This window comes from Pogoniulus pusillus, chromosome Z (genome assembly GCF_015220805.1).
Source record: "Pogoniulus pusillus isolate bPogPus1 chromosome Z, bPogPus1.pri, whole genome shotgun sequence".
In the NCBI taxonomy this organism is placed as follows: Eukaryota; Metazoa; Chordata; class Aves; order Piciformes; family Lybiidae; genus Pogoniulus; species Pogoniulus pusillus.
Window position 1 is genome coordinate 68,633,129 of NC_087309.1, and position 15,827 is coordinate 68,648,955.

The window sequence follows — 15,827 nt, forward strand, 5'->3', positions numbered from 1 at the left end:
AACCCAGCACAGAGTGTTGCCATCCAAGCCATGGGCTGATAGCTTAGCCAGCAGTTTGCTGTGGGGGACAGTGTCAAAGGCCTTGCTGAAGTCCAGATAGACCACATCCACAGGCCTCCCCACATCCACCAAGCGGGCCACCTGATCATAGAAGGAGATCAAGTTGGAGAGGCAGGATCTGCCCTTCTTAAACCCATGCTGGCTGGACCTGAGCCTTTGGCCATCCCTCAGGTGTGCTCTTATCACTCCCAAGATAACCTGCTCCATCAGTTTCCCTGGCACTGAGGTCAGGCTGACAGGTCTGTAGTTCCCAGGTTCCTCCATCCGACCCTTCTTGTGGATGGGGACCACGTTGGCCATTTTCCAGTCTCCTGGTACCTCTCCAGTGAGCCAGGACTGCTGGAAAATGATGGAGAGTGGCTTGGCCAGCTCATCTGCCAGCTCTCTCAGCACCCTGGGATGGATCCCATCTGGTTCCATGGACTTGTGGATGTCCAGATGGCTCAGCAGGTCCTGAACTATTGCTCATGAATTTCCAGGGGAACACACTGCTCCCCGACCCCATCCCCCAGTTCAAGAGGCCACTTGCCTCCTCCTCCCTCCTTACTGTTGAAAACTGAGGCAAAGAAGGCATTCAGGACCTCAGCCTTTTCTTCGTCGTCAGTTGTAATGTTCCCCTCCTGGTCCAGTAAGGAGTGGAGGCTCTTCTTGCCCTTCTTTTTGAATTTATAAATTTATAAAAGTGCTTTTTATTATCCTTCACAGAGGTGGCAGCCTAAGTTCTAGCTGGGCCTTAGCCTCTCTAATTTTTCTCCTACATAATCTGGCTACATCCTTAAACACATCAGGAGAAGCCTTCCCCTCCTTCCAGAGGTGATACACCCTCTTTTTTTCCCTCAATTCCTTCAGGAGCTGTTTACTCATCCAGGCTGGTCGCCTTCCCTGCCGGCTCATCTTTCGGCACATGGGAACTGCCAGCTCCTGTGCCTTCAAGAGCTCCTGTTTAAAGTAGGTCCAACCGCCCTGGACCCCTTTGTTCTCAAGGACTGCTGCCCAGGGGACTTTGGAAATAAGTTTCTTAAGCAAACTGAAGTTTGCCCTCCGAAAGTCCAAGGTGTGGGTTCTGTTATAGTTCCTCCCTATCTCCCTGCATATTGAAAACTCCACTATCTCGTGATCACTATACCCCAGGCAGTCTCCCACTGTCACATCTTCCACACACTCCAGGCCTGCTTCCTGTCCATTATCTTGTATTTCCAGCAGATACCCAGTAAATTGAAGTCCTCCACAAGAACAAGGAACAGTGATTCTGAGACCTTCCCCACACATGTGTGAAACACTTCATCAACCTCCTCAGCCTGGCTGGGTATTCTATAGCAGACCCCCATCACAGCATCTGCATTGTTGTCCTTTCCCCTGATTCTTACCCATAAACATTCAAACCTATTATCGCAGTCATTGTCTTGCTCAAAATAGTGGAGACCTTCCCTAACACAGAGGGACACTCCACTGCCTTTCCCTCTGGGCCTGTCCTGTTTGAAGCACCTACAGCCATCCAGCATAGCACTCCAGGTATGGGATTCACCCGACCATGTTTCCATCAGGGTAAAAATAGCATGGTTTTCCTGCTGGATGATAGCTTAGAGTTCTTCTTGCTTGTTGCCCATGCTCTGTGCATTGGCAAAGACACAATTCAGCTGGAGTGCCTTTTTGTGGGTTAGGGATCTATTCCTTGCTTGATCACTCCCAGGCAATACCATGAGTTCAGGCTCATCAAGTGCCCTTTCATCTTCCTTATTGCATGGCCCACTGTCCCCTACCTCCTCTGAGATAGCAGTGACAGCACCACACTGTCCCACAAGTGGTCCAGGTTTATCTCTAGTGAGCCTTGTCCTTCCTCTTTCACTCACTATCTAGTTTAAAGCTCTATCAACGAGCCCAGCCAACTCCCATGGTAAAACCTTCTCCCCTTCTCAGAGAAGTGTACTCTATCTGCCACCACCAGATCTGGCATCATGTAAATCAACTCATGATCAAAATTCCTAGAGTCCTGCTGGTGGCACCAGGCTTACAGCCAGGAATTCATCTGGAGGGTTTTCCTCAGTTTATTTGGGCTGGTCCCAGCTACGGAGGGGATGAAGGAGAACACTACTCATGCTTCCACTACTTTGACCAGTTGTTCCAGGGCCCTGAAGTCTCTCTTGACAGCCCTGAGTTTTCTTTTTTCTAGTTCACCACTACTCATCTGGAAGGTCAATAATAGGTAATAATATGTGAGCCACACCAGGGTGGGGAGCTCTCTTGCCACATCCTTAACTTGAGCCTCAGGGAGGTAGCAGACTTCACTGTGGGATGGGTCAGGATGGCAAATCAGTCGCTCTCAGAAGGGAATGAACAACAATAACTCCTCCTCGTTTCTTGGTAGAGGCAGTCTTGATATGTGATGCATACTGACTTACTTTTGGTAGCTTCTTGGGAGCATTTCCATCTTCATCATAGTTTGACTGTCCCTCAAAGTACAGAGCCCTCTACCTATTATGTAGGGCCAACCAGAAATGTGTAGGAGGCCATGGTGGAAGTCACCTGCTATGCTGAGCAGGGACCTGTTTCCACTGACCCTCATTATGAGCTTTAACTGATGGTTTGAGTGTGTTTTGGGGAAATCAGGGCATGACTCTACCAGTCTATCTCTGGATCACACCAGCTGATGCTTCTCAGCCTGTTCACCTGCTCTTGGAGTTCTGTTACCAAGTGAAGGAGCTTGCTGTCTTTCTCTCTCTCCTTCAAAGTCAAACACAGAAACAGATGGGAACTAGTGGAAACACAAGGCCTTTTTATTTTGTTTTGACAGCACATGACTTCCCATTCAGCATTATCAAAACCAAGCAGAACTGCAGTAATTACAGATATAATTTTTCCTCATCCTTTGCCCTTCCTTGAAACTACACAACTCCATCAGGAAAAGATAAATTCAACAACAGTAACTCCAGTTAGATTTTTTTCAAACAAAAGAACCAAAGCCTATGCACAACAGGTGGTGAACAAACAAAACCAAAGATCAGAATCATTAAAGCTTATTCCAATGAGATATGCTCTCCTTTGGGAAAAAAAGGATCATCTTGAAGCAAAGGCTGCCTACTTACCCAGATATGGAGTACACACAGACACATTTAAAAAGCTTCATCAACAAAAGCTGTTGAAGGAACAATTCAGCTTCGAAGGCACAAGGCCAGACAGAATGCAGAGATCAAAGCCTTCAGTTGTCGCTAACATTGACCCCTTTTTCTGAATGCTTCTTTACAGTGAGTTTTGGTACCTAAATGTGCCTTGCCTAGGACCACTTTGCTAAGCAAGGCTTTGGTGACTTTAGTGATAACCAAAACATATTTATGTTTTTTGTCAGCTGCTCACAGCTGTACCAGTTTGAAGCTTCATTCATATTTCCAGAGCCAGCCGAGTCTAGTCTGGGTGATTTCTAAGGTGTGTGTTGGGGGAGGGGGGCGGGACAGGGAACACCCAAACCATCACAACAGCTTACATCCTGATCTTGGACTGGTTTATTTGTTACCAGCTGACTCAAGGTATTAAGCCAAATCACTGAGTCTAAGAGCTGTGCAAACATAACAACATCTAACTAATAGGGCAAGTATTTTGAGTTGAAGTACTAGGAGGGTGGGTGCATATAAGACTGCCTTATCCTTCCCCCAATTCCACTCATTCAGCACAGTAATTTTCAAATTAAACCCAATTCTGTGACAGACCACAACCTAAATCCACAATCAAAGCAAATAAACACTTCCACGACTTGGCTTGGGGAGGAAATGTGAGTCTACGCATGACTACTGCGTTCACTTCTACACAAATGACTGCCTCTGCAGAAGTCATATGGTACCTCACTGATCCAGGACATTTTCCAGGAAAGAATTTCCACTAGAGTTTCAGGAAACTGGCCTCCAAAAACATTGTTTTGCCTTTTCAGAAAAACTACTAGTTCTACTGACTTTACACAATACATCATTATTGATATTGTTGAAGTTTTCTGGCTTCCCAATAACTGTTTTTGTTGCTGTTGTGATTGTTTTGTTTGTTTGTTTGTTTTTTTTTCATTGAGCTTTGCAAATGTAATTTACTTGCTTCTCTGTCAAGAGGAGCACAAGTTGTGGCATGTGTAGTATAAGAGCTTAACATCCCAATTTTAAGCCAAAGTTCCCTGTACCTGTGTGCTAGTTTGAAGCAAGCTGGAGTGTTTTGGTAACAGAACTAGATAACAGGCAGTGAAATGAAAAACAATTGATGTCAACTTCTCTCACAGTCTCGCTGAGAACTCTGGGAAGAAGAAAAAAACATTCTCCATTTTTGTCTCTTACTCTTGCTTTTGCCTTAGACCTGGTCACATCTCATTAACCCTGCTCCTACTAACCTTGCTCCCTAACCTCTTGGCTGCACCTCTTTTCTTCCTGAGAACTGGGGTAAGGTTGAGAGGGGCCGGGGGGAGGTGTTGGGGTGGTTTGAGAGCCCCTCCTGGGGACTTAGGTTTCTGGGAGGGGAGTTGTGCTTTTGTATTGTTTATCCTTTGTATATTTCTGTATATAATTGTATATAACTGTATATATTGTAAATAGCTGCTTGTAAATTCTGCTAGCTGTAAATAAATTGCTTCATCTATATTCCCAGGGTCCATCTGAGTTAGCTGGGGCAAATTCAAAAGTGTGGGGGGGCGGGGTAACCCCCAAACCATCACATTTTTTATTGGCGCCCAACGTGGGGCTAGATATTTCAGTGAGTGGAAATTAGCTCGGGGAATTAAGATGAAGCTAATCAAGCAGCTATTGTACTTGGTGGGGATTGCTGTGTGGCCTGTTTTCTGGTTTTTTGTGTACAACTGGATCAAAGATCAAATTGGTTATTTCTTGCTTCATGTAGTTTTTAAGAAGGCTAAAGTTAAGCTTTCAAACATGTTCTGGAGCTGGGGTGATTTCATTCTTGGTTATGCTGGTTTTAGTGTCACTGAGAATATTACTAGTGATATTACAAGAGTTTTTGTCAATAATGTGACGATCAGTCAAAATGCTGCTTTATCTACTGCTCTCATGAGGGTCATCCAGCCCCAAACTGAAATGCCAAGTCCATGCAAGGATTTTTACAGAAAAGAGATTGTGACGGGTTTGGTCTGCAGTAATCTGGCTCTTATGATTTTAATATTCATATTAATTTTGGCATTATTGGTGAAAAATTCAAAACCAGTTTCTGTAAGAGCTAGGAAAAATTCTGTGTCTCAGAAGCAGTCTCTTTCACAGCAAAACAAGGGAACACAGTCATGGGCTTCCCCCTTGCCAGCCTCTGCCCCTCCTTCTCCAAGTGCTGGGAACACGGCCAATGTTCCCGCCACTAACGTAAACAAAGATAACAAAAACAAAAACAATAACGGGCAGAGCTCAGCAGGAGCCCTAGGAGGACAGGCAGGTACCCAAAATCAGAATGTTCCTAGCAACAATCAAAACACGTCAGGGTTGGCAGGCATCCCAGCAGGACAGGCAAATAATCCCACTAATGCTAATGCTAGTAATGCTAGCCCAGTCAGTCCAAATCCTAATGACACCAGCTCAGCCAATTCGAACCCCCAGCCAGCAGACCAGAACCAAAATCCTCCTGTTAAAAGCAAGGCAGATTTGAACTCACAAGCTCCAAGTCAGACCTCCAATAATTCAAATGCTCCAAGTCAGACTCCTAAAGATTCAAATCCTCCAGCAGACACATCCAAGTCTGTTGCTGCTCAGGCCCTTCTGGCACCTGCTAAGGCAAAAGCTAAGACAAAGAGTGGTTCGCAGGAGGATGTAAGAGAGGGGACCTCTGGTGATCAGCAGCAAGAGGAGGAAGAGGAGGCAGTTAGTCTGCGAGACCTTGTAGATGTGCTGAGACAACAATACTCAAGTGAGAGGAGTGCTGTGAGGTTAGCTGCCAAGAGAGAGGATGGTTCCCATGAGTTTAGGAATGCTATGAGGAAGGTTCTGTTAGGCCAGGCACCACCAGAAGAACAGGAAGAGGAGGAGGAAGATGACATCCAAGGCTCCAAGGATCCACTCAGAGAGGTCAGGGAAGTTAGGAAGGAATACACAAGAGAATCAGGTGAGCCAATCCTAAGCTGGCTAGTGAGATGCCGTGGCATTGGTGCTAATGCTCTGCAGGTAGGAGACAAGTCTGCCAAGCAGCTGGGACCACTCACTAAGGAGAGTGGAGTGGACAAACACCTGGCAAGTCCTCTTGGTAGGGTTAGCTTGTGGACATGCCTTCTGTTGGCTGTGGCTATGAGATATCCTTCCCGAGATGATTTGCCATGGGCTGCCAAGAAGTGGAACACTGTTGAGCAGGGAATTAAGCTTCTGAAGGAGTTTGCTGTGAAGGAAGTGCTTTATGGAGATCATGGTACTCATGAGCCTGATGATGTTCCTTTGGGAACAGGTCTCATGAAGAAGCTGATTAAGCTTGCTCCTTCATCCTATGCTAACATCTTGGCCAGTAAGTTCCTATCAAGGAGTGATAATGGAAGATCTTTCACTGTTGGTGAATTCACTGACCAGCTCAGGCAGATTGAGGATAGCTTGTCACATTCTGGTATAATCTGTGCCATAAAGACTATGACTACAGAGATGAAGGATAGCATTGAGAATGGCATTAGAAATGGCATGAAAGAACTGAAGGAGGACCTTACAACCTCAATTTCCAATCTGGTAAAGGATACCATTCCTGCATCATCTGAATGGGTGCATGTTTCTGCAGTCAGGAACAGACGCCCACCTCCTGCAAGGCAATTCCAGCCCAGGAGGAGACAAATTCCACCCAGACATCAGCAATCACGTGCGTCACTGTGGATACTTCTGCGTGACACATACGGTGAGAACATGAACAAATGGGATGGTCAACCTACTTCAGCTCTTTCAAAGAGAGTCAGGGATCTGCAGAGTGGCAGAAACAGAGGCAGCAATGCCAGAAAAGTAGCTGTCATTTCTTCAGCTCCTGAGAGCAACTGCAATTGTTCCAACAGTTGCAGTTCCTCTCGCAACAACACCAATCACTGTGTACACCCCACATGCCATGTTCAGCATTAGGGGTGCCCTGCCTCCAGCCAGGAGGAGGAAAGGGATAGTGGAGAGAACCGAATCTATTGGAATGTGTTCATTAGGTGGCCTGGCAGTTCAAGAGTTCGGAAATACAGGGCTTTAGTTGACACAGGTGCTCAGTGTACTTTATTGCCATCAAATTGTAAAGGGACAGAGTCCATTTCTATCTTTGGAATCACTGGTGGATCTCAAGAGTTAACTAAGGTACAGGCTGAGATCAGTTTAACTGGTAAAGAGTGGAAGACACATACTATTGTAACTGGTCCTGATGCGCCTTGCATTTTGGGAATTGACTTTTTGAGACAAGGTTGTTTCAAAGATCCTAAGGGTCACAAATGGGCTTTTGGAATAGCATCTATAGAGATTGAGGATGATAAATTGAAATTGTCTGTTAGACCTGGACTTTCTGATGAATCTGCAGTTGTGGGACATCATGACATAGAGGACCTGGAAGTGCCAATTGCAACTCAAACTGTTCATCATAGGCAGTACAGAACTAACCGTGACTCTTTGTTGCCCATTCATCAGCTGATTCGTCAATTGGAGAGTCAGGCTGTCATCGAGAAAGCTCATTCACCTTTCAACAGTCCCATCTGGCCTGTGCGTAAACCTACGGGCGACTGGAGACTGACAGTTGACTTTCGTGCCCTCAACGAGGTGACGCCACCCATGAGCGCAGCTGTGCCAGACATGCTGGAGCTCCAGTACGAGCTGGAATCGAAGGAGGCTAAGTGGTATGCAACTATAGACATTGCTAATGCTTTCTTCTCTATTCCCATAGCAAAGGAGTGCAGGCCTCAGTTTGCATTCACCTGGAGAGGAATCCAGTACCAGTTCAATCGTTTGCCTCAGGGGTGGAAACACAGCTCAACCATCTGTCACTCAGTCATCCACAATGCATTGGAGAAAGGTAAAGCTCCAGAGCACATCCAGTACATCGACGACATCATTGTGTGGGGCCAAACTGCTGAGGAAGTCTTCGAGAAAGGTAACAAAATCATTGACATTCTGTTGCAAGCAGGTTTTGCCATTAAGAGAGACAAGGTCAAAGGACCTGCCAAAGAAATTCAGTTTCTGGGAGTGCGGTGGCAGGATGGTCGCCGTTACATTCCTCAGGATGTGATTAACAAAGTCCCTGCCATGGCAGTTCCCACCAGTAAGAAGGACACACTTTCTTTTCTTGGTGTGGTGGGATTTTGGAGACTACACATTCCTGGTTTCAGTCAGATTGTCAAACCTCTGCATGATGTGACTCGTAAGAGAAACAATTTCGAGTGGGGACCTGAACAACAAGCAGCCTTTGATCAGATCAAACGAGAAGTAGTCCATGCAGTGGGCCTGGGACCTGTGAGATCTGGCCCGGACAATAAAAACATTCTGTACACGGCTGCCAGTGACAATGGTCCAACTTGGAGTCTTTGGCAGAGAGCTCCAAATGAGACACGTGGTCGTCCTCTTGGATTCTGGGGACGTTGTTACAGAGGTTCAGAGACAAATTACACTGCAACAGAGAAAGAGATACTAGCAGCCTATGAGGGAGTGAAAGCAGCTTCTGAAGTGATTGGAACTGAGTCACAATTGCTTTTAGCTCCTAGACTGCCAGTTCTTAACTGGATGTTCAAGGGCAAAGATTCATCACCACATCATGCCACAGATGCAACCTGGTCTAAATGGATGGCTTTGATAACCCAACGAGCACGAATGGGTAATCTTGACCGACCTGGTCTGGTGGAGGTGATCACCAACTGGCCGGAAGGCACAGACTGTTCCAAACCTCCAGAGGAGAAAATAACTCGTGCTGAGGAAGCTCCTCCCTATGGTGATCTCTCTGATCAGGAAAAGAACTATGCTTTGTTCACAGATGGTTCCTGTCGTCTTGTTGGGAACAAGCGAATATGGAAGTCAGCAGTTTGGAGTCCAACCAGGAGAGTTACCGAAACGAAAGATGGAGAAGGAGAATCCAGTCAGTTCGCTGAGGTAAAAGCTGTTCAACTTGCTCTTGATGTGGCTGAACATGAGAATTGGCCTATCCTTTACCTCTACACTGACTCGTGGATGGTAGCCAATGCTCTATGGGGTTGGCTAAAGGACTGGAAGAAGAATGGTTGGCAGAGGAAAGGAAAGCCTATTTGGTGTGCTGATCTATGGCAGGACATTGATGCACGGCTGGAGAAAACTCCAGTGAAGGTGCGGCACGTAGACGCACACATGCCTAAGAGCAGAGCCACTGAGGAACATCAACATAACCAGAAGGCAGATCAAGCTGCTAAGATTGCTCAAGTTGATACCAACTCTGCACTTGACATTGACCTTGATTGGAAACACCGAGGTGAGCTGTTCTTAGCTCGGTGGGCCCATGACTCATCTGAACACCAAGGCAGAGATGGAACATACCGATGGGCTCGTGATAGGTCAATTGACTTGTCCATGGACGCTATCACCCAAGTCATCTATGACTGTGACATTTGTGTTGCTATTAAGCAGGCTAAGCGAATCAAGCCCTTATGGTATGGTGATAGATGGTCAAAGTACAAGTATGGTGAAGCCTGGCAGATTGACTACATCACTTTACCTCGATCTCGTTCTGGCAAGCAGTATGTGCTAACGATGGTAGAAGCCAGCACCGGATGGTTGGAAACCTATCCAGTTCCACATGCAACTGCACGTAACACCATTGTTGGTTTGGAGAGACAGATCTTGTGGAGACATGGAACTCCAGAGAGAATCGTGTCAGACAATGGTACTCATTTCAAGAACAATCTTGTGAAAAATTGGGCCAAAGAGCATGGTATTGAATGGATCTATCACATACCCTACTATGCACCAGCTTCAGGGAAGATTGAGCGCTACAATGGTTTGCTGAAAACCACCCTAAAAGCCATGGAGGGGTGGAACTCTGAAAAACTGGGACAAACATTTAGCACAAGCTACCTGGTTGGTAAATAGTAGAGGTTCAGTAAACAGAGCAGGACCTGCGCAATCAGATTTGGTCCAAACAGTAGACGGTGATAAAGTTCCTGTTGTACATGAGAAGAATCTGTTAGGGAAAACTGTTTGGGTATTTTCTCCTTCGGGTGAAGGGAAACCTGTCCGAGGGGTGGTTTCTGCTGAAGGTCCTGGTCATACATACTGGGTAATGCAGGAGAATGGTGAAATCCAGTGTATTCCACAGAGAAATCTAACCTTAGCTGAGAGAGTTTAAATTCAAACTGTTAGGAGTTTTCTGTTCCAGGTAACATCGGCGCCCAACACTGAGAGAATCTACAATAGAATCTACAGTACGTGAGCACGAACCCAACATCACCTGGGAGTCCCTGTTCTGAGCTTTTGAATCACCTACATCTGATTGAAGTGTGAACTGAACTTGTATATATTGTTTTAGTGTAAATATTGGTTTAGATTAGATTGGATAATTCTCAGCGATACTCTGAGCGAAGTAGACAGGGGTGGATTGTGCTAGTTTGAAGCAAGCTGGAGTGTTTTGGTAACAGAACTAGATAACAGGCAGTGAAATGAAAAACAATTGATGTCAACTTCTCTCACAGTCTCGCTGAGAACTCTGGGAAGAAGAAAAAAACATTCTCCATTTTTGTCTCTTACTCTTGCTTTTGCCTTAGACCTGGTCACATCTCATTAACCCTGCTCCTACTAACCTTGCTCCCTAACCTCTTGGCTGCACCTCTTTTCTTCCTGAGAACTGGGGTAAGGTTGAGAGGGGCCGGGGGGAGGTGTTGGGGTGGTTTGAGAGCCCCTCCTGGGGACTTAGGTTTCTGGGAGGGGAGTTGTGCTTTTGTATTGTTTATCCTTTGTATATTTCTGTATATAATTGTATATAACTGTATATATTGTAAATAGCTGCTTGTAAATTCTGCTAGCTGTAAATAAATTGCTTCATCTATATTCCCAGGGTCCGTCTGAGTTAGCTGGGGCAAATTCAAAAGTGTGGGGGGGCGGGGTAACCCCCAAACCATCACAACCTGGAAGTTAACTATTAGGTATAGGCTTACATAATTTAAAGCGTGCTGTGCTCTCTGCAGTGGGTGTAACTTCTAAACCATTTGATTTTTAAACTGGCTTGTTTTCAGTTACTCTAGTCACACCAGATACTGTCAGACTCAGCCATTACCACAGCACTAGGAGGATGACAGCAAATGGTGCTTGGAGAATGCAGGAGCAGAGATTTCTTGCTGGCACAGGCCTAGTCAATGCCAAATGTTCCACAGGACCCATAGAGACAAAGTAAAAGGTACTCCTGTGTTAGGTTTCTTCTGAAACTGTTACAGGTGGTTTTTATTTAAGTCTTGAAGTTGAGAGGTTGAAAAGTGTTATGCAATTATGCTATGATTAGATGCAATTATTTGGGCTTTCAGTGTTAAGCATGTAAGTAGCTGCTTTGGTACCTGCTTTCAGAAGGAAAGAGGCCCTTTACTCAATGCAACATTGCTGGAAACGTGTCTTCTTTTCTCAGAATTTCCCTATTAAAATTTCTCTGACATGTCGTGGGGTTTTTTAACTCATTCTTCTGATCTAGCGTCTTTCTACACCATGTTCTGCTACTACCTTTTTCAAATCTCTTTTTTTTTCCACAGTCCTTTCTCAGATTTTCAAAATCTCTTGATTCTTAGAATCAGAAACAAACATTCTATTTGTACACTATCATTTTAGAAATTGCTTGATCTCTGTGCTACACACAGGGCTGCAGAGAAGGCAGGACCATTTATTCATACAAATACAGTATTTTAAAATCTGCCAATTATTATGTGTTTGTTTATCATTTGAGGTGTTTTGGGTTTTTTTCAATGGAAATGTTTTTAAAATATTTGAAAATAACTTGTCTGAGCATTGTTGTTAATATCTTTTCCTTTTTAAACTGGGATGCTCTTTGAAAAATTTGGCCTTTTAAGACTTATATATTGTTTTTAAATGTACAAACAATAATAGTGACAATTTTATTTGCTCAGTATAACAGCAATATAAGAGGTATAACAAATATGTAGCAATAATTATTTTTGCTAATCTGTATTGCATGATCATAATTAAAGTTTTAAAAGATTTATTTGCAAATATTTCAAAATTAAAACACTACTATTCATAAGAGTTTTCACAAAGACATTTTAATTTTTTTTCATTCATGAATGCATAATCAGGCACAGACTTATATAGGGTCATTTGGACATTCTCCTTAACAAGAAGTCACAGAATAACAGAATGTTAGGGCTTGGAAAGGACCTCTAGAGAACATTGAGTCCAACCTTCTTGCTGAAGTCCACTCAACTGAACATTTTCAGTGCAGTTAACAAATATACATTTTTTTCCCTCTACAAAGATTTCTGATTGAATGAAACCCACAGAATAAATATAAACGTTAGGCCACGGCAATATTTTAAGGTGCAGAACTATACTTACAAATATGAATCACTGAAATAACACTGCATAATGCACAGGCAATACTTGCTAGGATTTCATTAGTAATCAAAATCTAAAGTGGCACAGACATCAACACATAACAGTAATTCAAATATATTATAATAAATAAGTGCTCATCTGAACACAGACTACATGAAGCATATTGTTCCAACCAGCAAGCTTTCCACAAAACAATTTTTCTTATCTTTGTCAGAATGGTGTGCTAACATTGAACACAAAGGCACATTAAGCAGCAAATATCCCATCCCCAATCTGGCAAGAGAACTAATGTGGAGTGATGTCAGGGAACAGTTGTGTGTACATTTTTCCAGAGGTTTTATGTTAATGTTTGTTTATCTGATTTTTATTTCTTTTTCTTTTTTTTCCTTTCTTTCCTTTCTTTCCCCAGAAGAGCGAGGAAAAGCAAAAAAGGTTGCCTGTTGCTTTAGTTTGTCTTTAGATACTAAATTTTATGACAGTAAGGATGGAGTGGGAATACTACAAATCCTACTCTCCACTGACATTTTGGTTTGCGACTGTCTATTACCCTTCCTTATTGAACCTTCATTCAGTTTGCAAAGTGGTTTTTGATATGCAAGGACTACACTTATTTTAGAGGAAACTGCACTGGAGGCTCAACTACAGGCCACACACACTCTAGATTCTTAAAGAGACATTAAGAGTCTGAATCAATTATTTGGCCTGCTTCAAACTGCATTTTTCCATTTGACATTTATCCAAAGAAACGGATTATATACAGTCTTAAGCTGCAAATAGTGAAGTACAAGTCTCAGCAACAACTCCTTTCATCTACTGATCCTCGCCTACTGCACCAAGTATCTTGGCAATCTCCACACAGAGTTCAAAGGACTAAAACTTCACAGTGGAATCGTCCATGACTTTACAAAAAAAGCTTCAGAGAAGTTTGGCTTCTACATTCTTTGTTGTTTTCTAAAACCTTAAAACTACCATCTTCCACTGAACAAGATTTAGGACTAACTCAGAGGACTTCAGATCTTTTTTCCTAACATTAGTCTTTCTCCTTTCAATTCTGTTTAAGATGTTGCTGTTGAAAGTACTTCTCAGTGTAGTTGTTATACCAATTCCTCCACTAGCTTACTCTCACATCAAATTCAGGTTTCTTTCCTTTACCCCTAAGGAAAGAATTTACTTTATACCTTAGCAGTTTGGTTAATGCATTTTAGCCCTTCCTCCTTACAGTCTTAGGCATGGCAGGCAGCTCACAGCGCTACCTGAAAGCCAAGCTTTTCCTCCAGCTGATATCCTTAAAAAGCTAATTCGCCATTTCTATGTCTGGATAGCATCTAGGTACTAGACACTAGTAAAGCTACAATCAAAGAGTTGAATTCCTACTTTGTGCCTGTCCTGGAGTCCTGTACCCCTAAATTCCTCTCCTGCCCGGACTTCGGGGGGAAAGGGGAAAAGCCGCCTGGTTTCCCCCCCCCTCTCGCCTGCCCTGCAGCCGTGAAGGGGGCGGGGACTGCCCCGTGAGTTCCCGCGCTGGAGCCAGGCTGGGATTGGCCGTGCGCTTTCGCGCCTAAAGTGTGGTAACTCTGCCCTTTGTCTAGCGAAGGGTATAAATATTGGGGGTCTTCCCGCCTTTGGGGTTCCCGCTTTTGGATTTTGCGTGTGCCTGGACGAGTTCGCTCACTCTCCTGTGCCTGGACTGCAGAGAGACTTAAGGACTTGCTTTGGTGTTAGGCACACCTTTGTCTGCCTAACGACCCTTAACGACCCTTAACGACTCCTGTAGCCGCTGGAGGAGGAAGACCGACCGCACGAGCCAGCCTGAGTGAGTTATTTGGCTTAGCTTAATTTAGTAAGAAAACCGCTATTAATTAATAGCTAAAGCCTTTTCCAAAAACTGACTTCCAAATATATATAGTCAGATTATTAATGGTATCCTCGTAGAATTCTCATGCAACTTAACCTGTTTATCAAACGAAATTAATCTTTGTATATATAGTTGTGGGGGCGGGTTTGTAAAAATAAAAAATATCTATTTTTGATAAAATTTTCTTCTCGGCCACGAATTATTACTGCCCTCCGCAACATTATGGCGCAGTGTATGCAGGGTAGTTCAATCATAGAATTTCTACAAGAAAAGGGATGCCTAATCACAGGTCTTGATTTAATTTGGGCTCAGAAAAATTGTAAAAATCCGGAGAAAATCCTGGAGAAATTAGCTGAGCGCTCAGACCCTGTGATTTCTGAGTCTCCAACGGAGCATTTCTCTGTTGTTCTGGGGTCAGTCGTGACCCAGACTCTGGCCGAATTTGAAAATTATGAAAAAAGAATTCAGGCCTTGGAAAAGGATTTATTAGCCGAAAAAGCTAAATGCCAAAGTATCTGGGAAAGCATGCTGGCGCAGACAAAGAGCCTGACCGCGGCACTGACTGCCCGGATGAAAGAAAGGCTTGTAACGCCTGCAGACACCACCTCTTCGGTCTCCGTGTCTGAATTTGAATGGAGCGATTCGCGGGAATCGGGGAGAAAGGCAGAGAATGCCCCGAGGGGCTCTTCGGGGGAGAGGAGTTCCCCGAAACCAGGCACAAAAGACTCTGCCAGAGACTCAGAGAATTCCTCTGCACATGCCTCTGCGCGGCAGAAAGCCTCAAAGCCACGCAGAAAGCGCAGGTCCCGACCGGACTCTCCCGTAGCTAGCGGAGAAGAGAGCTCCGGTGAGGAGGGCGCCGCGGTGCACGTGTTGCCTGTTATAAGGACTGAGTCCGTGAAGGGCAGAAAAGGCGGTGCAGGGACCACCGTGATCAAAAAACAGTTCACAGACGCACAGCTCAGTGACTTACAAGTCAAATATGCGAGAGATCCTGGGGACTCAGTCGCTGACTATGTGTATCGAGTGTCCCGAGCCGGTGGGGACCGGGTCCTTCTAGACTCGCAGGAAGCTGCTGGAGACTGGGGGGACGATGTGTTCCTGACACGTGAACCCGAGGGGACACACAGCCTCACCGCCCAGATAGCCTACTGGGCAAGCAGTGTCCGTCCAGCCTACCGGGGGGAGCCGACGGAACTAAAGGTCACCAGCTCCTCTGAGCTCATCACTGCTCTCCGCAGACTTGCCTGTGTCCAGGCTATCTATGATAAGGGACATTACGATTGCCCGTTTTATGCCCCTGTGGACCCGGAGAGACTGCACCCTATTATGAAGGGTTTGCCAGCAACTCTGCAAATCCAACTAATGAAGAATGTTGAGAAAATTGAACGTGTGATTGCAAAGAATGCAGAGGGTGATGCTACAGAGCACGTAATGACTTGGGCTGA

At 44.7% G+C, this 15,827-nt stretch overlaps 1 protein-coding gene across 2 annotated transcripts in view; it reads right to left on the reverse strand.

Annotated features, from left to right (window-relative positions):
* Positions 1-2,813: 2,813 nt before the first annotated feature.
* GDA (guanine deaminase) overlaps positions 2,814-15,827 on the reverse strand; it is a 46,591-nt gene continuing 33,577 nt past the window's right edge. For both annotated transcript variants that reach the window (XM_064176474.1, XM_064176473.1), the window contains 2 exons: positions 11,096-13,905; positions 2,814-4,216 (listed from right to left, as the gene is read on the reverse strand). The gene's annotated coding sequence lies outside the window, so the exon portion shown is untranslated. The remainder of the gene's footprint in view (positions 4,217-11,095; positions 13,906-15,827) is intronic.